Raw genomic sequence first — 22,162 nt, 5'->3', positions numbered from 1 at the left:
AGATTGACATCCCACTACAGGATTCCAACATCATGTCCTTCCCAGACCCCAACCTTATTGGATGAATTTTGTTTACCAGGGGGGCATTTTTCCCAATACCAGGAATCCACTGAAGTTCCTTCCAACCAATTTTCCTTGATCACATGCCTCCTACCTGAATCCTGGCTACTACAATCAGCTTAATTAAACTGCACCCCTTAACTCTGTTTCTCACTCTGCAGACCTTCTGAACTTTTCCAGCATTCCCTGTGTGGCCTACATCATGATGGTGCCTGAAGAGGTAGGTTTAGATATATAACCTATATACCAGGTTCAAATAAAACCTAAGGGCTCACATGAGCTCCTGCTTGCAGAAACTAGTAACTTTCCACAGACAGATAGTAGCAAGTGATTGCTATGGCAACAGATGAAACTTCCATGGAAGTTGCAGTATGGATGCCGACACACAGAAAATTAATTGAACATGCAGCTACTGCTCACATGATCACCATAGAACACAGGACAATGAGGTGGGAGTCTGGGGGCTATAGCTCAGGCGTATACTTAATCTAATCAATGTCTAAAAACTTGTAAATAAGTAGAGGCACCTATGTGCCTGCCGATATAATAATACTATGTGATGCACGATCGATGTTTCCCCCAGCAGCTCAGGTACAGAATGAAGGCTGCTGAGGCGGCACATGTTCTTATACCCCGCCTAGCAGGGCGGAGCTATCATACATTCTAACCAATAGAAAGCATACAGTTTCCACCAATGGTGCTTTAGCCTATCAGGTACCGTAATACCTATAATACCAGATTCACCCCATTAAAAAAGAGTCTGGCGGGGGTAGTGGCCTGAAACTACAAAACATGGCAACGTGGTTGTAGCGCACAAAGACTCCATGAGACGAATAGAGTGAAGTCGATGAGACTTTATTAAGCGTGTCTGTTCCCCCGCAGCTCGATAGTAAACTGGCCTGCGGGGGAAGACTCCGGCTTCTTATACTTCGCCTTCAGGGCGGAGCTTGAGGTCAACGGCCAACCAGGACCCGGGATCTGTCAGCCAATGACATTAGGGCTTCCAGTCCCACATGACCCCCAATACATACTACCACATTCACCCCTTGTCAAAAATGAACCCGGCGGGGTGATGCTTCGTATGGTGGTAAGGGTTTACAGGGCTGGTCCTGGGAGGACAAAACATTCACATGGCAATACAGTATTGGGCAATTTCGTCCTGTTGCAACTATATACAGAGGGTATAGGAAGAAAAGCAAAATGTTCTTGTGAACAGTCCATATTTGTTTTACATCGACGCCACGAGTCGGTCGGGCGGTCTGGTCGTCCGTGTCGATCGCCTCGGCCCCGGCGGTGGTGGTTGTGCTTGTACCAGTGTTGTCGCCTCCAGGAGCCGTAGGGTTTCAGCTCGGGCTTGACTCTTGGTCGGTGCTGAGGGGAGGGGGACCGATCCTCCTGGGAAGGGGGCGGTTGCGGGGTGCGGCGGTGGCAGGAAGGGGGGGGGTTGGGTTGATGGTGTCGGGGGGGTGTGCGTGTTGCCGGCAGGCGCCAGATCCCGTAGGGAGACCGTGTCCTGTCGGCCGTCGGGGTACTCCACGTAGGCGTACTGGGGGTTCGCGTGGAGGAGGTGAACCCTTTCGACCAACGGGTCCGCCTTATGTGCCCGCACATGCTTTCGGAGCAGGATGGGACTTTGGGCCGCTAGCCAGGTCGGCAGCGACGTTCCAGAGGAGGACCTCCTAGGGAAGACAAGGAGACGCTCATGTGGCGTTTGATTAGTGCTCGTACATAATAACGACCGGATGGAATGGAGAGCGTCCGGGAGGACCTCCTGCCACCGTGAAACTGGGAGGTCCCTGGACCGTAGGGCCAGTAGGACGGCCTTCCAGACCGTGCCGTTCTCCCTTTCTACTTGCCCGTTCCCCCGGGGGGTGTAGCTGGTCGTCCTGCTTGAGGCTATGCCCTTGCTGAGCAGGAACTGGCGCAGCTCGTCACTCATGAAAGAGGACCCCCTGTCGCTGTGGATGTATGCGGGGTAACCGAACAGTGTGAATATGCTGTTCAGGGCTCTAATGACTGTGGCCGCGGTCATGTCAGAACAGGGAATGGCAAAAGGGAAGCCGGAGTATTCGTCCACTACATTAAGAAAATATGCGTTGCGGTCGGTGGAGGGGAGGAGCCCTTTGAAATCGAGACTGAGGCGTTCAAAGGGGCGGGAAGCCTTAATCAGGTGCGCTCCACCTGGCTTGAAAAAATGCGGCTTGCATTCCGCGCAGATGTGGCAGTCCCTTGTGACTGTACGGACCTCCTCTAAAGAGTATGGGAGATTGCGGGACTTGATGAAGTGGTAAAACCGAGTGACCCCTGGGTGGCAGAGGTCCTCGTGGAGGGTTTGGAGGCGGTTAATTTGTGCGTTGGCACATGTGCCGCGGGATAGGGCATTGGACGGCTCGTTCAGCTTTCCGGGACGATACAAAATCTCATAGTTGAAGGTGGAGAGCTCGATCCTCCACCTTAAGATCTTGTCGTTTTTGATTTTGCCCCGCTGTGCATTATCGAACATGAAGGCTACCGACCGTTGGTCCGTGAGGAGAGTGAATCTCCTGCCGGCCAGGTAATGCCTCCAATGTCGCACAGCTTCCACTATGGCTTGGGCTTCCTTTTCTACTGAAGAGTGGCGGATTTCTGAGGCGTGGAGGGTCCGGGAGAAAAAGGCCATGGGTCTGCCCGCTTGGTTAAGGGTGGCCGCTAGAGCTACATCGGAGGCGTCGCTCTCGACCTGGAAGGGGAGGCACTCGTCGATGGCGCGCATCGTGGCCTTTGCGATATCCGCTTTGTTGCGGCTGAAGGCCTGGCAAGCCTCTGTCGACAGAGGGAAGGTCGTGGTCTGTATTAGGGGGCGGGCCTTGTCTGCGTACTGGGGCACCCACTGGGCGTAGTATGAAAAGAACCCCAAGCAGCGTTTCAGGGCTTTTGGGCAGTGTGGGAGGGGAAATTCCATGAGTGCGCGCATACGTTCGGGGTCGGGGCCTATTATCCCATTGCGCACTACGTGGCCCAGAATGGCTAGCCGGTCGGTGCTAAAAGCGCACTTGTCCTCGTTGTACGTGAGGTTCAAGGCTTTGGCGGTCTGGAGGAATTTTTGGAGGTTGGCGTCGTGGTCCTGCTGATCGTGGCCGCAGATGGTTACATTGTCGAGATACGGGAATGTGGCCCGCAACCCATGTTGATCAACCATTCGGTCCATCTCCCGTTGGAAGACCGAGACCCCGTTTGTGACGCCAAAAGGGACCCGTAGGAAATGGTATAATCGCCCGTCTGCCTCGAAGGCTGTGTACTTGCGGTCACTTGGGCGGATGGGGAGCTGATGGTAGTCAGACTTGAGGTCCACGGTGGAGAAGACTTTATACTGGGCAATCCGATTGACCATGTCGGATATGCGGGAGAGAGGGTACGCGTCTAGTTGTGTGTACCTGTTGATGGTCTGGCTATAGTCAATGACCATCCTTTGTTTCTCCCCTGTCTTCACTACTACCACCTGCGCTCTCCAGGGACTATTGCTGGTCTGGATTATGCCCTCCTTTAGTAGCCGCTGGACTTCGGACCGAATGAAGGTCCGGTCCTGGGCGCTGTACCGTCTGCTCCTAGTGGCGACGGGTTTGCAATCCGGGGTGAGGTTCGCAAACAAGGACGGGGGTTGCACCTTGAGGATAGCGAGGCCGCAGATAGTTAGTGGGGGTATGGGGCCGCCGAATTTGAACGTAAGGCTCTGTAGATTGCATTGGAAATCTAATCCCAGCAAGGTGGGGGCACAGAGTTGGGGAAGGACGTTTAGTTTGTAGTTTTTGAACTCCCTCCCCTGCACCATTAGGTTAACTATGCAGAATCCCTGGATCTGTACGGAGTGGGATCCTGCAGCTAGGCAAATCTTTTGTGCGCTGGGATAGGTGGTTAAGGAACAGCGTCTTACCGTGTCGGGGTGTATAAAGCTTTCCGTGCTCCCGGAGTCGACTAGGCATGGCGTCTCGAGGCCGTTTATTAGTACCGTTGTCGTCGTCGTCTGGAGGTCCGGGGCCGAGCTTGGTCGAGCGTAATCGAAGCGAGCCGTGGTTGTAGTAGTGGAGTGGGGTCCGTTGTTGCCGCCCAAGATGGCCGCCCCCATATATCGCACATGGCTGGGGGGTCACAAGATGGCGGCGGGGGTGGACAAAATGGCCGCCCCCACGTGTCGTACAGGTCTGGGGCGGTCCAAGATGGTGGCGCCCCTCCTCCCCTCGTGGTGGCCGGGACCCAAAATGGCGGCGTCTGCGGGTCGCACATCGGCGCCCCTCCTCCCCTCGTGGTGGCCGGGACACAAAATGGCGGCGTCTGCGGGTCGCACATGGTGTGCTGGGGGGGCTGGGGAGCGCTAGGACCGCGAGCACTAGGACCGCGCGGAGCTCCCTCACCGCGAGCGCTAGGACCGCGAGCGCTAGGACCGCTCGGAGCTCCCTCACCGGGGACAGCGGTGGTCGGGGCCCAAGTCGGCGGCGCCGGCGGGTCAGGCGTGGGGCCGCGAGCGCTGGGACCGCGCGGAGCTCCCTCACCGGGGACAGCGGTGGTCGGGGCCCAAGTCGGCGGCGCCGGCGGGTCAGTCGTGGGGCCGCGAGCGCTGGGACCGCGCGGAGCTCCCTCACCGGGGACAGCGGTGGTCGGGGCCCAAGTAGGTGGCGCCGGCGGGTCAGTCGTGGGGCCGCGAGCGCTGGGACCGCGCGGAGCTCCCTCACCGGGGACAGCGGTGGTCGGGGCCCAAGTAGGTGGCGCCGGCGGGTCAGGCGTGGGGCGCGCGATGGGGGTTAGGGTGGCGTTAGGGACGCGGAAAACTCCCTCCTCTCCGTGGAGAGTGTTGGCCGGGACCCAAAGTGGTAGCGCTGGCGGCGGGTCATACATGGGCTGCGGGGAGGGGGGTTGGGGGGCGTAGGCGGCGTGCAGAGCCCCCAGTTCTCCCGGGACCGCGGTGGTCGGGACCCAGAGCGGCTGCGCCTGCGGATCGCACATGGCGTGCTGGGGGGGTTGGGGCGCGTAGACTGCTTGCAGGGCTCCCTGTTCTCCCGGGACAGCGGCGACCTCGCGGGACCGGCACACAACCGCATAATGGCCCTTTTTCCCGCAGCTTTTGCAGATTGCTGCGCGGGCCGGGCAGCGCTGCTGGGGGTGTTTTGCCTGGCCGCAGAAATAACAGCGGGCGCCCCCGGTGCGACTCGGCGTTTGGACCGCGCAAGCCTGTGGGAGGGGGGTAGGGGTTTGGCGCGACGGGTATTACGCGCGGCCACGTCTAGGGAGGCTGCTAGGGCCCGTGCCTCTGAGAGTCCTAGCGACTCTTTTTCTAGAAGTCTTTGGCGGATTTGGGAGGATTGCATACCTGCCACAAAAGCGTCGCGCATTAACATGTCCGTGTGTTCGTTTGCGTTTACAGACGGGCAGCTGCAGGCTCGTCCCAAAATCAGCAGCGCGGCGTAAAACTCGTCCATCGATTCTCCGGGAGCTTGCCGTCTCGTCGCGAGCTGGTAGCGAGCGTAGATTTGGTTAACTGGGCGAACGTAGAGACTTTTCAGTGATGCGAAGGCCGTCTGGAAATCGTCCGAGTCTTCGATGAGGGAGAAAATCTCCGTGCTCACCCTCGAGTGCAGGACCTGCAGTTTTTGGTCTTCTGAGACTCGGCCGGTGGTCGTTCTGAGGTAGGCCTCGAAGCAAGTCTGCCAGTGCTTGAAGGCTGCTGCCGCGTTCACTGCGTGGGGGCTGATCCTCAGGCATTCCGGAATGATCCTGAGCTCCATAGTCCTTTTTTTTAGGCACGCTTAATAAATTGTAGCGCACAAAGACTCCATGAGACGAATAGAGTGAAGTCGATGAGGCTTTATTAAGCGTGTCTGTTCCCCCGCAGCTCGATAGTAAACTGACCTGCGGGGGAAGACTCCGGCTTCTTATACTTCGCCTTCAGGGCGGAGCTTGAGGTCAACGGCCAACCAGGACCCGGGATCTGTCAGCCAATGACATGAGGGCTTCCAGTCCCACATGACCCCCAATACATACTACCACAGTGGTATAATTAGTTATGGAGGTACCGTAATACCTCCGTACAGTGTTTAGTAACTATTTGCATTCTGATAGCGATGTACATTTGATGGATTTTCTTTACAGTTTACAATTAAAATGGAGCAATTAGATTACAGTTTACAGTCTACCATTTAAAATGAAGCAATCAGTCGATCGGGGGCCCTGGTCGTCCTCTCTGATCGTCGGAGCTTTGGCGGTGACTCCGGTGGAGGCTCGGCCATCTGTGACTCCGGGAGCGTGGCTTCGATTTCCATGGCAGCTTCGGCACCCCTAGACGGCGCTGGTGGGGAAAATGGTTGACCTGGAAAGGGAGCGCCTGCGGGGGGCATCGGTGGGTGGAGGGACCTAGACGGGGCCGGTGGAAGGACCGATCCTCCTGTAAGGTGCTGCGGTGGAGGGGAGGGTGGGACTGGTGGCTGGGATGTGCGTGGAGTTCCGGCGGGCGCCAGGTCCGGTAGGGAGACCGTATCTTGTCAGCCATCGGGGTATGCCACATAGGCATACTGGGGGTTAGTATGGAGCAGATGGATCCTCTCGACCAATGGGTCCGTCTTGTGCGCCCGCACGTGTTTTCGGAGCAGGATGGGTCCGGGTGCTGCTAGCCAGGTCGGGAGCGAGGTCCCAGAGGAGGACTTCCTAGGGAAGACAAGGAGATGTTCGTGGGGTGTCTGATTGGTGGTCGTACAAAGCAGTGGCCGGATGGAGTGGAGGGCATCCGGGAGGACTTCTTGCCAGCGGGACACTGGGAGGTTCCTGGACCGTAGGGCCAGTAGGATGGTCTTCCAGACCGTTCCATTCTCCCTCTCTACCTGTCCGTTACCCCGGGGGTTGTAACTGGTCGTCCTGCTCAGGCGATGCCCTTGATGAGCAGGAATTGATGCAGTTCGTTGCTCATAAAGGAGGACCCCTATCACTGTGTATGTAAGTGGGGAACCCAAACAGTGCAAAGATGCTATGGAGGGCCTTGATGACGGTGGTTGCGGTCATGTCGGGGCAGGGGATGCCGAATGGGAACCGGGAGTACTCGTCAATCACGTTCAGGAAGTACGTGTTGCGGTCAGTGGAGGGGAGGGGCCTTTGAAGTCCATGCTGAGGCGTTCAAAGGGACGGGAAGCCTTTATCAGGTGCGCTTTCTTGGGTCGGTAGAAGTGCGGTTTGCACTCCGCGCAGATTTGGCAGTCTCTGGTGGCTGTCCTGACCTCCTCCATGGAGTAGGGCAGGTTGCGGGTCTTGACAAAATGGAAAAAGCGAGTGACCCCCGGGTGGCAGAGGTCCTCGTGGAGGGCTCGGAGGTGGTCCACTTGTGCTGTGTCACATGTGCCATGGAACAGGGCGTCAGGAGGCTCGTTTAGCTTCCCGGGACGATACAAGATAGTTGTAGGTGGAGAGTTCGATCCTCCACCGCAAGATCTTGTCGTTTTTTATCTTGCCCCGCTGTGCATTATCAAACATGAAAGTAACGGACCGTTGGTCCGTGAGGAGAGTGTATCTCCTGCCGGCCAGGTAATGCCTCCAACACCGCACAGCTTCCACTGTGGCTCGGGCCTCCTTTTCGACTGAGGAGTAGCGGATTTCGGAAGCATGGAGGGTACGAGAGAAGAAAGCCACGGGCCTGCCCACTTGGTTGAGGGTGGCTGCCAGAGCTACGCCGGACACGTCGCTCTTGACCTGGAAGGGGAGGGATTCATCGATGGCGTGCATCGTGGCTTTTGCAATGTCTGCTTTGATGCGGCTGAAGGCCTGGCGGGCCTCTATCGACAGGAGAAAAACTGTGGCTTGGATCAGGGGACGGGCCTTGTCCGCGTAGTTGGGGATCCACTGGGCGTAGTAGCCAAAATACCCTAGGATGCGCGGGCCGGGCAGCACTGGCGGGGGTGCTTGGCCTGCCCACAAAAGTAGCAGCGGGGCCCCCCGGGGTTGCCAGGCCGCTTTGCAGCGCAGGCCTGTGGGGGAGTGGGGGAAGTCTCGGGCTCGGCCGCGGCAGGGTTCCACGCTGCCCAGGGGGCTGCCGCACGGTCGGGAATGTAAGCGCGAGCGTTCCTGGAGGCCATGTCCAGGGAGCCTGCAAGGGCCCGTGCCTCCCTGAGACCCAGAGTGTCCTTTTCTAACAGACGCTGGCGGATTTGTGAAGATAGCATACCTGCCACGAAAGCGTACCGGACTAAGAGTTCCATGTGCTCGCTCGCCGAAACTTGCGGGCAGCTGCAGCTTCTTCCCAATACTTGGAGTGCACAGTAGAATTCCTCCAAACCAGGGGTTTGTCGCCTTGTTGCAAGCAGTTGCCGGGCGTAGACCTGGTTTACCGGGCGAATATAGTGTCCTTTTAGCAGCTCTATTGCTGCATCGAAGTCTTCCGCTTCCTCGATGAGGGTGTAAATCTCCGGGCTCACCCTTGAGTGCAGGACTTGCAGTTTCTGCTCTCCTGTGGGTGCGTTTTTGGCCGTCCCGAGATACCTTTTGAAGCACGGCAGCCAGTGCTTGAAGATTGCCGCTGAGTTCGCCGCGTGGGGGTTAAGTTGCAGACACTCCGGCTTGATTCGGAGCTCCATCCTTTCTTCTTAAAAAACTAGCTTATTAAATTTATGCACAATCAATGACCACTAAAGCAAGGTTGTAGTCCAACTGAAGGTTTTAATAAGCTAGATGTTTCCCCCAGCATCTCAGGTACAGAATGAAGGCTGCTGAGGCGGCACGGGTTCTTATACCCCGCCTAGCAGAGTGAAGCTATCATACGTTCTAACCAATAGAAAGCATACAGTTTCCACCAATGGTGCTTTAGCCTATCAGATACCGTAATACCTATAATACCACACTATGTAAGTGCTTAGCTTATGATTTGGTAACTATCCTCATATGTAATGCATTACGCAATACTAATTATCAGTTGTGAATAGACATAGATAGCGTTTGAATAAATGTATTCTTTTGATTGCTGTATGTTAATTACTTGTTATAACACACAAAGTATAATTTCTCAATTATCTCTGTGATTGGGAGCAGGCAAGCCATCTCCTGGTAACGTAGCTCCCCTGTCAGCATGTAATAAAATTCTGAACTAAAACTCAACTCTAAGTATTGTCCGATCAATTGGGGAGTGAAGTACGCCGTAGTTGAATAACTACGGTGAAGCTCCTGCAACAGTGCCCATCAGAATGTGTGGCCATGGAGAGCATGGCCAAGCGTAAATTCAGCAGGACCTGCTGGACCAGGTCCAACCTGGTGGTCGCCAACCTTCCTATGGTGGCCTCAAGGCCCTCGCAGGTTGGAGCCATGACACCAGACCGAATGTGGAGGGAGTTCCTCCATTGTGTGATCTACCCCGACGAGTGACTGTTGAATCTCTGCCTGACATTCTGCTGCCTCTCTTTGCATCTCCTTCATTGAGCTGGCAGCCACTGCCAGAGGCTCATCACCTGGGACTGAGTGGGTGGCTAGTCTCCCTCAGCCCTCTTGAGTGTCGGATGACTGGGCTTTCCTTGCCTCGGACCTCTGCGGGGATGTGGCTGTGAGGTACTTCCCAGAAAGTGACCCCGAGTCTAACCTTGAACTATGCCCCACCGATGTGTCTCTGCGCTGGTGGAGGGTGCAGGTGAGCGCTGTCTCTGTTCTTCCTGAGCTCCCTTGTCCTCAGATGTACTTTGGATACTCAGGAAGCTACTGGACTGACAAGCTGGAACCTACAAAAGACAAAAGGACTGTTTTAGTGCATGTGCTGAAGCTAATTCAGAGTATACTGCAATCAGTGAGTTACGGGATTGATTGAAGTGAGGGGATTGAAATCAATACTAAGTTGTTGCGAGAGGCCAAGCTCTGTGTTTCCAGAGGAGCGATCCCACTCCTCGTCAATGAGCTCTGCATCAGGTGAGGGTGAGTATCTCTGCCATCCCTCCCCCTGGCCTGGGCTCACTCTCGCTTGCTGTGATCAAGTTTGACCTGTATGGAGACAAAGGAAAAGAGATGTAATCAGATGGGTTGGAGCAGAGTTTGGGTGAAATGCCTGTCCCCTGTGTGTGATTTTCCCTGCTCAGAAAGGACAGAGGTTGTAGTGTGAGCAACAAGACAGATGGGATGGTGGTGATGTGAAAGTATTGTTTAATGTGCCCTCCATGCCTGAATGTGTGTGATCTGTGAAGCCAGTAGGGTTTGAATACATGATGCCATGCTGAGAGTTGCATAGTGGAGGGAGCTGTGAGAGGACTTACTGTGGCGGAGTGGATGAGATCATTCATCCGCTTCCCTCAATGGATGGCTCTTTGTGGATGGATGGCAACCGTGCTGACCTTCTGGGCAACAGCCTCCCAGGCTGGAGAGATGGAGTTGGTGTGATTCTTTGAAACCCCCAGGTGAGGGCTTTGAGAGCCCTGGCGTTGATAACTGGTTCGGCCTTCTTCTCGAGGCCATTTGCCTTTTGCTTCTAGTTTGCTCTCATCCTGCACGGCCTGGTGAAGACGGGTGGCCTGGAGAGAGGGCTCCTATGGACTGGTGTTTAAATATGACACTGGAAACCCACCAGCTTACACTGGATGAATGAATCGCTGCCGGTTGCCAGGTGATTCAGAGGGGACACAGCTGTGCATATTTAATGAGGTTCCAAATGCAGAATCTGGAGCGGAATCTCGCCATTACCGAGAAAGGTACCGTCGGATCCGCCCGTTACCACACTTAGTCTCAACAAGGGAGAACTCCACCATCTAAGTCTGTCCAAATCATCTTCCTCACAACACACATTTCCACTTTGCCTTGTGCCATTGACAAATGTTTGGGCTCCACATCCAAATTATTGACATATATTATGAACAGATAAGGCCTGTGGTAGTCACCACTAGCTGTATTATGCGTAGTACGGTGAGACACATATATTAGAGGTACATGGGTAAATCCCTGCCTGCTGGCTCCGCCCAGTAGGTGGTGTATACATGTGTGTGCTCGCCAGTGCTGCAGCCATTCTGGTCCAGCTACAGGAGGCACGGCATCTTTGCTCAATAAAGCCTCGATTATTCCACTACTCTTGTCTGTGTGGAAACTGATAGTGCATCAGTTTATTGAGCAAAGATTTTTAAAACGATGGATCTCCGCATCAAGCCTGATCGCCTGCAGCTGAGCTCTCAAGCAGCCAATGCTACATCCGCTTTTGACAACTGGCTAGCCTGCTTCGAAAGCTACCTCCGAACATCCGCTGAGGAATCCTCGGAAGCGCAGAAGCTCCAAGTCCTTTATTCACGGGTGAGCCCTGATATTTTTCCTCTCATCCGGGATGCGCCCACTTACTCCGAAGCAATGGAGCTCCTGAAGAGACATTACGTTCGGCCAGTCAATCAACTATCATAGAATTCACAGTGCAGAAGGAGGCCATTCGGCCCATCGAGTCCGCACCGGCTCTTGGAAAGAGCACCCTACCCAAGGTCAACATCTCCACCCTATCCCCATAACCCAGCAACCCCACCCAACACGAAGGGCAATTTTGGACACTAAGGGCAATTTATCATGGCCAATCCACCTAACCTGCACATCTTTGGACTGTGGGAGGAAACCGGAGCAACCGGAGGAAACCCACGCACACACGGGGAGGATGTGCAGACTCCGCACAGACAATGACCCAAGCCGGAATCGAACCTGGGAACCTGGAGCTGCGAAGCAATTGTGCTATCCACAATGCTACCGTGCTGCCCCTATACGCCAACTATACGGCAGGCACCTCCTGTCCATGAGACAGCAACTCCCCGGTGAGTCCCTAGACGATTTCTGGCGTGCCCTGCACATCCTGGGGAGGAACTGTTACTTCCAGACAGTTTCGACAGTCCAGCACACAGAACTTTTAATCCGAGACGCCTTCGTTACTGGCATGAGGTCTGCGTATGTCCGCCAGCGCCTATTGGAAAGGGGTACGCTTGATCTTGCGGGAACCAGGCAGCTCGCGAACTCGTTACCAGTGGCCTCCTGTAACGTCCAGTCGTACGTCCCCGAAAGCACGGTACCCTCATGGGCATCGTGGGCCCCACCAGCTACCGACTCTAGCTCACCACATGCCTGTGCCGCGCGGCAGCCAGCCAACCCTGGGGGGGTCCAAATGCTATATTTGCGGGCAGAATAAACACCCCAGGCAGCGCTACCCGGCGCAGAGCATAACCTGCAACGGATGCGGAAAGAAGGGACACTTTGTTTCTGTGTGCCAGGCCCGGTCGGTCGCCACAGTTTCTCGGCCCAGCATTCCTACACCCCCCACGTGCGACCCAGGAGCGCCGCCATTTTCCTCCTTGCAAGCCACGTGCGGCCCGTGGGTGCGGCCCGTGGGTGCCGCCATCTTTAATGCTGCCCGCCATGTGTGCCCCGTGGGCGCCGCCATCTTCGGCACCATTTTGGTCAGCGCCTCAGGACCCCTGCTTGTCTGGAAGCTCACCTGGCCGTTCATCGCCTGCCGCTACCTCCACCACTGCTGACCAGCCCGGGGCCTCCCAGCATCTGCTGCAGATCGCCTCGATCACCCTGGATCAGTCCCGGCCCCGCAACCTCGCGACCGCAACGACAACGGTGAAAATCGGTGGGCACAAGCCGTCCTGCCCTTTTGACTCCGGGAGCACAGAGAGCTTCATCCACCTCACTACGGTAAGGTGCTGCTCCCTCGCGGTACACCCCGTTACCCAGAAAATCTCCCTGGCTTCCGGATCCCATTCCGTGGAAATCTGGGGGTACTGAGTCACGACCCTCACTGTCCAAGGCGTAGAGTTTAGCAACTTCCGGCTCCACGTCCTCCCCCACCTCTGCGCTGCCCTGTTACTCGGCCTGGACTTCCAGTGCAACGTCCAAAGCTTAATCTTAAAATTCAGCGGACACCTACCCCCCCTCACCGTATGCGACTTCACGACCCTTAAGGTCGATCCACCTTTCCTGTTTGCGAACCTCACCACGGATTGCAAAGCCGTTGCCACCAGGAGCAGACGGTACAGTGGCCAGGCCAGGACCTTCATCAGGTCAGAAGTCCAACGGCTCCTGCGGGAAGGCATCATTGAGGACGGCAACAGCCCCTGGAGAGCCCAAGTGGTAGTAGTAAACACTGGGAGAAGCACAGGGGCAGCACGGTAGCCTTGTGGATAGCACAATTGCTTCACAGCTCCAGGGTCCCAGGTTCGATTCTGGCTTGGGTCACTGTCTGTGCGGAGTCTGCACATCCTCCCGGTGTGTGCGTGGGTTTCCTCCGGGTGCTCTGGTTTCCTCCCACAGTCCAAAGATGTGCAGGTTAGGTGGATTGGCCATGATAAATTGCCCTTAGTGTCCAGAATTGCCCTTAGTGTTGGGTGGGGTTACTGGGTTATGGGGATAGGGTGGCGGTGTTGACCTTGGGTAGGGTGCTCTTTCCAAGAGCCGGTGCAGACTCGATGGGCCGAATGGCCTCCTTCTGCACTGTAAATTCTATGAAGGATGGTCATTGACTACAGTCAGACCATCAATCGGTACATGCAGCTCGACGCGTACCCCCTCCCACGCATATCTGACATGGTCAATCAGATTGCGCAGTATTGGGTCTTTTCCACAGTGGACCTGAAGTCCGCCTACCACCAGCTCCCCATCCGCCCGGAGGACCGCCAATACACTGCGTTCGAAGCAGATGGCCGCCTCTATCATATCCTTAGGGTTCCCTTCGGTGTCACGAATGTGGTTTCGGTCTTCCAACGTGAGATGGACCGAATGGTTGACCGGTATGGATTGCATGCCACCTTCCCGTACCTAGACAACGTCACCATCTGCGGCCACGATCAGTAGGACCATGACGCTAGCCTCCTAAAATTTCTCCAGACCGCCAAGCTCCTTAATCTCACGTACAATAAGGAGAAATGCGTGTTCCGCACCAACCGCTTAGCCATCCTTGGCTATGTTGTGGAAAATGGAGTTCTAGGACTCGACCCCGACCGTTTGCAGGGAACTCCCCCTCCCCCACTGACCCAAGGTTCCGAAACGATGCCTGGGGTTTTTCTCCTACTGTGCCCAGTGGGTCCCTAACTATGCGGACAAGGCCCGCCCACTCATTTAGTCCACAGTTTTTCCAATGATGGCTGAGGCCCACCAGGCCTTCAACCGCATCAAGGCAGACATCGTCAAGGTCACGATGCACGCGGTCGATGAGTACCCACCCTTCCAGGTCGAGAGCGATGCATTGGACGTAGCTCTGGCCACCACCCTCAACTCGGCAGGCAGACCCGTGGCATTCTTTTCCCGCACCCTCCATGCCTCCGAAATTCGGCACTCCTCTGTTGAAAAGGAGGCCCAAGCCATTGTGGAAGTTGTGTGGCATTGGAGGCATTACCTGGCCGGCAGGAGATTCACTCTCCTCAATGACCAACGGTCGGTTGCCTTCATGTTCAATAATACACAGTGGGGCAAGATCGAAAACGATAAGATCTTGAGGTGGAGGATTGAGCTCTCCACCTATAATTATGAAATTTTGTATCACCCCAGGAAGCTCAATGAGCCCCCTGACGCCCTCTCCCGCGGTACATGTGCCAGCACACAAGTGGGCCGACTCCGGGCTCTCCACGATGGACTCTGCCACCCGGGGGTCACCCGGTTCTTCCACTTCATCAAGGCCCGCAACCTGCCCGACTCCATTGAGGAGGTCAGGACTGTCACCAGAGACTGCCAGGTCTGCGCAGAGTGCAAGCCGCACTTCTACCGGCCAGATCGAGTGCACCTGGTGAAGGCCTCCCACCCCTTTGGGCGTCTCAGCATGGACTTCAAAGGGCCCCTCCCCTCCACCGAACGCAACACGTACTTTCTGAATGTGGTCGATGAGTACTCCCGGTTCCCATTCGCCATCCCATGCCCCAATATGACTTCTGCCACGGTCATTAAAGCCCGCCACAGTATCTTCACTCTGTTCGGTTTCCCCACCTACATCCACAGCGATCGGGGATCCTCCTTTATGATAGATGAGCTGTGTCAGTTCCTGCTCAGCAAGGGCATTGCCTCGAGCAGAACGACCAGCTACAACCCCGGGGAAACGGGCAGGTGGAGAGGGAGAACGGAATGGTCTGGAAGGCCGTCCTGCTGGCCCTGCGCTCTAAAAATCTCCCGGTCTCCTGCTGGCAGGAGGTCCTCCCCGACGCGCTCCACTCCATCCGATCGCTCTTCTGCACCGCGACGAACGAAACCCCCCATGAACGTCTTTTTGCCTTCCCCCGGAAGTCCACCTCCGGGGTCTCGCTCCCAACATGGCTGACAGCTCCTGGACCCGTCCTCCTTCGGAAGCATGTGCGGACCCATAAGTCGGACCCTTTGGTTGAAAGGGTCCACCTCCGACACGCAAACCTGCAGTACGCCTACGTGGCGCACTCCGACGGGCGCCAGGACACAGTCTCCCTCTTGGACCTGGCACCTGCTGGATCCCCACCTACGGCCCCTGACCCGACACCCCCCTCAACCCCCATCTCCGGTTGCCTCAATCACCCCTGCGCCACTCAGCCTCCCCCCAGCGAACCTCACCGCAGCCTCCACCCCAGAAGGATCCGTCCTCCCATTGGTTCCACTCGGGGTGACGAAGACGAGGACAACATGCTCCCGGAGTCGCCGGTGACCAAGATGGCACCCATATCACCACTAGGACTGAGGCGATCACAGAGGCGGACCAAGGCCCCCAACTGACTGAACTTGTAAAAAAAAATTTTACATCACCCCTGCCGGACTCTTTTTTAACAGGGGGTGAATGTGGTAGTCACCACTAGCTGTATTATATGTATTACGGTAAGACACATATAGTAGAGGTACATGGGTAAATCCCTGCCTGGTGGCTCCGCCCAGTAGGCGGTGTTTTAATGTGTGTGCTCGCCTGTACTGCAGCCATTCTGGTTCCAGCTACAGGAGGCACAACATCTTTGATCAATAAAGCCTCGATTTTTCCACTACTCTCGTCTTTGTGGTAATTGATAGTGCATCAAGGCCCATGTACTGATTTCCCTGTGTTGCCCCACTAGTACCCCACAGTCTGCCGACACATGAATGACCTCCTGAATATCCAAGTATACCACTTCCACCAACTCCCCTTTATCAATTTTGTCAGTAACACGCTCAAAATACTCCCAACATGATTTCCCATTCATGTTGACTTTTTCCCATCAGATTATTCAAATCAACGTGTCCATTTAACGCACTTTATAACAGATTCTACCTTCCAATCTGCAGGAACCATTCCAGAATCTACAGATGGAGATCCACTATCACCATGGTTACCTCTTTCAACACATCTGGGTTGCAGAACATCAGGTCCCAGGGACTTGTCAAACTTCAGATTAATTAATTTCCCCTCACAAACCTCTTACCAATACAAATATCCTTAATTTTCTTCTTGTCCCGAGCTCCTCGGATGTATGGTTCTGGGAGATTTGTTGCAACTTCCTCAGTGAAGACAGACACAAAGTAATCATTTATCTTTTCTGCCAGTTCTCTTTCCCATTATAAATTCTCCTGTAAAGGAACTGCATTTGTCTTAGCCAAAAGCTTCGTTTTAATTACCTGTAGAAGCTTATACATCCTGTTTTTATGATTTTTGCTCATTTATGTTCATATTCCATACTCCTTTTCTTGATCAGCTTCTTGGCCTTCTTTTGCTGTATTCGAAAATCTTCCCAATTCTCAGGTTTACGACTAGTTCAGGCAACGATATAAGCCTTTTCTTTTGATCAACACAATCCTGAACTTCCTTTGTTAGTCATGCTTGTCTGATGTTCTTTTTGGGGGAAGGAATGTACAGTTGCTGTGAACTATGCAATAATTTTTTTAAGACTGTTCATTGCTTATGTACGATCACACCTTTTAATAGATTTCCTCAGTCCATCTCAGGGGTGTCTCGGTAACAGTTGTTGTGGATTTGTTGTCTGTAGCGCACAAAGACTCCGAGAGACGAATAGAGTGAAGTCGATGAGGCTTTATTAAGCGTGACTGTTCCCCCGCAGTTCAGTAGTAGACTGCCTGCGGGGGAGGACTCCTGGTTCTTATACTCCACCTTCAGGGCGGAGCTAGAGGTCAACGGCCAACCAGGACCCGGGATCTGTCAGCCAATGACATCACGGCTTCACAGTCCCACATGACCCCTAATGCATACTACCACATTCACCCCTTGTTAAAAATGAACCCGGCGGGGTGATGCTTCGCATGGTGGTAAAGGTTTACAAGGCTGGTCCTGGGAGGAAAACGTTTGCATGTTATTACAGTATGTACAAGGTTTTTTTTCGTTTCGAACTATTTACAGTAATCGTCAGGAGAAAAAGACAAAATGTTCTCGTTAAAAGTCCACATATTGTAGTGTTAGATCGACGCCACGAGTCGGTTGGGCGGTCTGGTCATCCGTGTCGATCACCTCGGCCCCGGTGGTGGTGGTGGTGCTTGTTCCGGTGTTGTCGTCTCCGCAGAGCCTTACGGTTTCAGCTTGGGCTTCACTCCTGGTCGGGCCTGGGAGGAGGACCGATCCTCCTGGGAAGGGGGCGGTCGCGGGGTGCGGCGGTGGCAGGAAGGGGGTGATTGGTGTCGGGGGGGTGTGTGTGTTACCGGCGGGCGCCAGATCTCGCAGGGAGACAGTGTCCTGTCGGACGTCGGGGTACTCCACGTAAGCGTACTGCGGGTTCGCGTGAAGGAAGTGAACCCTTTCGACCAACGGGTCCGACTTGTGCGCCCGCACATGTTTTCTGAGCAAGATGGGTCCTGGGGCCGCCAGCCAGGTCGGCAGCGACGTTCCAGAGGAGGACATCCTGGGGAAGACAAGGAGGCGCTCATGAGGCGTTTGGTTAGTGCGAGTACACAGTAGTGACCGGATGGAGTGGAGGGCGTCCGGGAGGACCTCCTGCCACCGTGAAACCGGGAGGTCCCTGGACCGTAGGGCCAGTAGGACGGTCTTCCAGACCGTGCCGTTCTCCCTCTCTACTTGCCCGTTCCCCCGGGGGTTGTAGCTGGTCGTCCTGCTCGAGGCTATACCGTTGCTGAGCAGGAACTGGCGCAGCTCGTCACTCATGAAGGAGGACCCCCTGTCGCTGTGGACGTATGCGGGGCAACCGAACAGTGTGAATATGGTGTTCAGGGCTTTAATGACTGTGGCCGCGGTCATGTCAGGGCAGGGGATGGCGAATGGGAAGCGGGAGTACTCGTCCACCACATTAAGGAAGTATGTGTTGCGGTCGGTGAAGGGGAGGGGTCCTTTGAAATCCAGACTAAGGCATTCAAAGGGGGGTGAAGCCTTAATCAGGTGCGCACCATCCGGCCTGAAAAAATGCGGTTTGCACTCTGCGCAGATGTGGCAGTTCCTTGTGACTGTACGGATCTCCTCCAAAGAGTATGGGAGGTTGCGGGACTTAATAAAGTGGTAAAACCGAGTGACCCCCGGGTGGCAGAGGTCCTCGTGGAGGGTTTGGAGACGGTTAATTTGTGCGTTGGCACATGTGCCGCGGGATAGGGCATCGGACGGCTCGTTCAGCTTTCCGGGACGATACAAGATCTCGTAGTTGAAGGTGGAGAGCTCGATCCTCCACCTTAAGATCTTGTCGTTTTTGATTTTGCCCCGCTGTGCATTATCGAACATGAAGGCTACCGACCGTTGGTCCGTGAGGAGAGTGAATCTCCTGCCGGCCAGGTAATGCCTCCAATGTCGCACCGCTTCCACTATGGCTTGGGCTTCCTTTTCCACTGAGGAGTGGCGGATTTCTGAAGCGTGGAGGGTTCGGGAGAAAAAGGCCACGGGTCTGCCCGCTTGGTTAAGGGTGGCCGCTAGAGCTACGTCGGAGGCGTCGCTCTCGACCTGGAAGGGGAGGGACTCGTCGATAGCGCGCATCGTGGCCTTTGCGATATCCGCTTTGATGCGGCTGAAGGCCTGGCAAGCCTCTGTCGACAGAGGGAAGGTCGTGGTCTGTATTAGAGGGCGGGCCTTGTCTGCATACTGGGGGACCCACTGGGCGTAGTATGAAAAGAACCCCAGGCAGCGTTTTAGGGCTTTTGAGCAGTGCGGGAGGGGAAATTCCATGAGGGAGCGCATACGTTCGGGGTCGGGGCCTATTATCCCATTGCGCACTACGTAGCCCAGGATGGCTAGCCGGTTGGTGCTAAAAACGCACTTGTCCTCGTTGTACGTGAGGTTCAAGGCTTTAGCGGTCTGGAGGAATTTTTGGAGGTTGGCGACCTGCTGATCATGGCCGCAGACGGTTACATTGTCGAGATACGGGAACGTGGCCCGCAACCTGTGTTGATCAACCATTCGGTCCATCTCTCGTTGGAAGACCGAGACCCCGTTTGTGACGCCAAATGGGACCCTTAGGAAATGGTATAATCGCCCGTCTGCCTCAAAGGCTGTGTACTTGCGGTCACTTGGGCGGATGGGGAGCTGATGGTAGGCGGACTTGAGGTCCACGGTGGAGAAGACCTTATATTGGGCAATCCGAATGACCATGTCGGATATGCGGGGGAGAGGGTACGCGTCTAGTTGTGTGTACCTGTTGATGGTCTGGCTATAGTCTATGACCATCCTTTGCTTCTCCCCTGTCTTTACTACTACCACCTGTGCTCTCCAGGGACTATTGCTGGCCTGGATTATGCCTTCCTTCAGTATCCGCTGGACTTCGGACCGAATGAAGGTCCGGTCCTGGGCGCTGTACCGTCTGCTCCTAGTGGCGACGGGTTTGCAATCCGGGGTGAGGTTTGCAAACAAGGATGGGGGCTGAACCTTGAGGGTTGCGAGGCTGCAGATAGTGAGTGGGGGTATTGGGCCACCGAATTTGAAGGTTAGGCTCTGTAGATTGCACTGGAAGTCTAATCCCAGTAATGTGGGGGCGCAGAGTTGGGGAAGGACGTAGAGCCTGTAGTTTTTGAACTCCCTCCCTTGCACCGTTAGGGTAACTATGCAGAAGCCTTTGATCTGTACGGAGTGGGATCCTGCATCTAGGGAAATCTTTTGTGCACTGGGACGGATGGTCAAAGAACAGTGTCTTACCGTGTCGGGGTGGATAAAGCTCTCCGTGCTCCCGGAGTCGACCAGGCATGGTGTCTCGTGCCCGTTTATCAGCACCGTTGTCGTCGTCGCCTGGAGCGTCCGGGGCCGTGCTTGGTCCAGCGTCATTGAAGCCAGCCGTGGTTGTAATGGTTGAGCGTCTTCTTCGAACCCCGTGGAGCCGTCGACGCTGGGGTCCGTTGTTGCTGTCCAAGATGGCGTCGGGGTGAACAAGATGGCTGCCCCCATGCATCGCACATGGCTGGGGGGTCACAAGATGGCGGCGGGGTTGGACAAAATGGCCGCCCCCATGCGTCATACAGGTCTGGGGTGGTCCAAGATGGCGGCGCCCCTCCTCCCCTCGTGGTGGCCGGGACCCAAAATGGCGGCGCCTGCGGGTCGCACATGGGGCGCTGGGGGGGTTGGGGAGCGTTAGGAACACGCAGGACTCCCTCTTCTCTGGGGACAGCGGTGGCCGGGACCCAAAGTGGTAGCGCCGGCGGGTCATACATGGGGCGCGGGGGGGTGGGTTGAGGAGCGTAAAAGGCGTGCAGGGCTCCCTGTTCTCCGGGGAGAGCGGTGGTCGGGACCCAAGGTGGTTGCGCCTGCGGGTCGTACATGGGGCGCTGGGGGGATTGGGGAGCGTAAAAGGCGTGCAGGGCTCCCTGTTCTCCTGGGACCGCGGCGACCTCCCGGGACCGGCACACAGCCGTGAAATGGCCCTTTTTCCCGCAGCTCTTACAGATTGCTGTGCGGGCCGGGCAGCGCTGCTGGGGGTGTTTCGCCTGGCCGCAGAAATAGCAGTGGGCTCGCCCGGTGCGACTTGGCGTTTGAACCGCGCAAGCCTGTGGAGTGTCTGGGGGGGGTGGGTTTGTCGCGACGGGTGCATACGGAGCCCAATGGGCTGCCGCGCGGTCGGGGCCGTAGGCGCGGGTGTTTCGAGCGGCCACGTCTAGGGAGGCTGCTAGGGCCCGTGCCTCTGAGTGTCCTAGCGACTCTTTTTCTAAAAGTCTTTGGCGGATTTGGGAGGAGTTCATACCTGCCACAAAAGCATCGCGCATTAACATGTCCGTGTGTTCATTTGCGTTCACCGGCGGACAGCTGCAGGCCCGTCCCAAAATTAGTAGCGCGTCGTAGAATTCATCTATCGATTCTCCGGGACTTTGCCGTCTCGTTGCGAGTTGATAGCGAGCGTAGATCTGGTTTACTGGGCGAACATAGAGACTTTTTAGTGCTGCGAACGCCGTCTGGAACTCCTCTGCGTCTTCGATGAGAGAGAAAATCTCCGTGCTTAACCTCGAGTGCAGGACCTGTAGTTTTTGGTCTTCTGTGACCCGGCCGGGGGCCGTTCTGAGGTAGGCCTCGAAACAAGTCTGCCAGTGCTTGAAAGCTGCTGCTGCGTTCACTGCGTGGGGGCTGATCCTCAGGCATTCCGGGATGATCCTGAGCTCCATAGTCCTTTAGTCACGCTTAATAAATTGTAGCGCACAAAGACTCCGAGAGACGAATAGAGTGAAGTCGATGAGGCTTTATTAAGCGTGACTGTACCCCCGCAGTTCAGTAGTAGACTGCCTGCGGGGGAGGACTCCTGGTTCTTATACTCCGCCTTCAGGGCGGAGCTAGAGGTCAACGGCCAACCAGGACCCGGGATCTGTCAGCCAATGACATCACGGCTTCACAGTCCCACATGACCCCTAATGCATACTACCACATTGTCGGATGACAATATTTAAAGAAGCCTAATGAATCATTTAAATATTATTATCTGGATCACACACAGTTCGGGTGTGATCCTGGTCGCACAGGGTGCCAGGCGCTGCGAGTCAAGTAATTTGTGTAAAGTTTTGTGCCCAGCAGGGAGCTCGAACTGGGCCTCTCCCGATTCACCCAGAGCTGGGCGTGACACGCTGGGAAAATCACGCTCAATGCAAAATTTGATCACATTATGGACTGTACATCTCTTCATTTAATTTACCTAACTAATTTAAGACTGTCCTTTTATTCACTGCAATATTGTCCATCTCACACTGAATGACGTTAGGATCCACCTTCTCTATTTAGTAAAGAGAGTTATTTCCGGCTCCAAATGATTGGATCCAGATTTTACCAACA

General features: G+C 55.4%; 1 protein-coding gene across 1 annotated transcript in view; it reads right to left on the bottom strand.

Annotated features, from left to right (window-relative positions):
* The window catches only part of LOC140418105 (sodium- and chloride-dependent neutral and basic amino acid transporter B(0+)-like), a 271,390-nt gene that overhangs the window by 67,720 nt on the left and 181,508 nt on the right, over positions 1–22,162 (bottom strand). The window lies entirely within an intron of this gene.

Source organism: Scyliorhinus torazame, chromosome 5 (assembly GCF_047496885.1).
Source record: "Scyliorhinus torazame isolate Kashiwa2021f chromosome 5, sScyTor2.1, whole genome shotgun sequence".
NCBI classification, from domain to species: Eukaryota; Metazoa; Chordata; class Chondrichthyes; order Carcharhiniformes; family Scyliorhinidae; genus Scyliorhinus; species Scyliorhinus torazame.
Note: the sequence above shows the minus strand (reverse complement) of the source record. Positions and strands in the feature narration are given on the sequence as shown.